The following is a 1,167-nucleotide window of genomic DNA, read 5'->3' as shown; positions in this document are numbered from 1 at the left end:
GCCTTCAGAGCTTTACTGAGGATTAGACCCTGTAAAACAAAAGAGCGAGCAAACAATAAAAGTAAGAGTTACCAAAAATAGCTCAAAAAGTACTAAATACGAAGCTAAAATATGCAAACCTTTAATCTATAGTACGCGAGGCTGTCCGCAAGCTGGTCCTTTGACATGGCGGACAAACCAAGCTCGAGCTTAGGAAATCCCATGTTGCTCATCATCTCGTGGAAAACATTAACCTCCTTACTATCGGGCAGACAGTAGAGGAAGTCATCTTCATCATCCCCTCCATACACCAAGGACCCTCGGGGGTATTTCAAGTCCTTGGCATAGTGTTCTACTTCGGCAATTTGTTCCAATGATAACTGCTTTCCCGAAGCGTGTCGAACAATGTATTCCAAGTCACCATGGGGAGGTGCTTTGGGAGCAGGAGATTTAGATTTTTCAGGAACACTCTCTTCCACCAGCCCTATTGGCACAACTTTCGAAGGTTTGGCTTCTCCAAGAGCAGTAGCCGTGCTTGCAGTAATCTTTTCTCTTTCATCTTCAGATTTCTCACTAGATGCTTCGGCAGAAGCAGAAACTAGGGCTTTCATGGATTCCAATACACCATCTAAAACGCTAGCCATTCTTCTTTTCCTTGGAGTCGCTATTGTAGTGCTCGATGGCCTAGGCAGCCCTGTTATAGATGGTGGGCTCATCACCTTTGGTTGTTCTGCTACCTTTTCTGATTACGACTCTTTAACCGGGCCTGTACTAGCTTCGATTGACATCGCAGGTGTTGTTTCTGTGGGTAAGGGGGCAGCCTCTGCACTTTCAATAAGCTTCGACACATCGACCGTTCCAATAGGCTTTGGCCTACGTGTCAAGACCTTGGCTCTCTTTGGCTTCGGCGCGCTAGAAGAGGTTGAAGCAGCAATTTCCCTTTTTCCCCCTTGCCTTCGGACGGGAAAACAGTAATCTGGGTAAACAAACCCAATAACATCGAATACCCTGTTCAGCCTCTTTTTCCCACGAGCGTCGAAGGCAACTGTCATGGCTTCGTCTTCTGCCCTCGAGTAGGCTCCAAGTAGCTCATCACTCGTTGCCTCTATAGCGTCTAGCCAGTCATCATTTGGCTCATCAAATTGGCTTTTGTACCAAAAGGTGTACTTAAGATAAACCAAGCCACCT

The sequence above is a fragment of the Zea mays genome, chromosome 3, assembly GCF_902167145.1.
Source record: "Zea mays cultivar B73 chromosome 3, Zm-B73-REFERENCE-NAM-5.0, whole genome shotgun sequence".
NCBI classification, from domain to species: domain Eukaryota; kingdom Viridiplantae; phylum Streptophyta; class Magnoliopsida; order Poales; family Poaceae; genus Zea; species Zea mays.
This window is presented reverse-complemented; position numbering follows the sequence as displayed.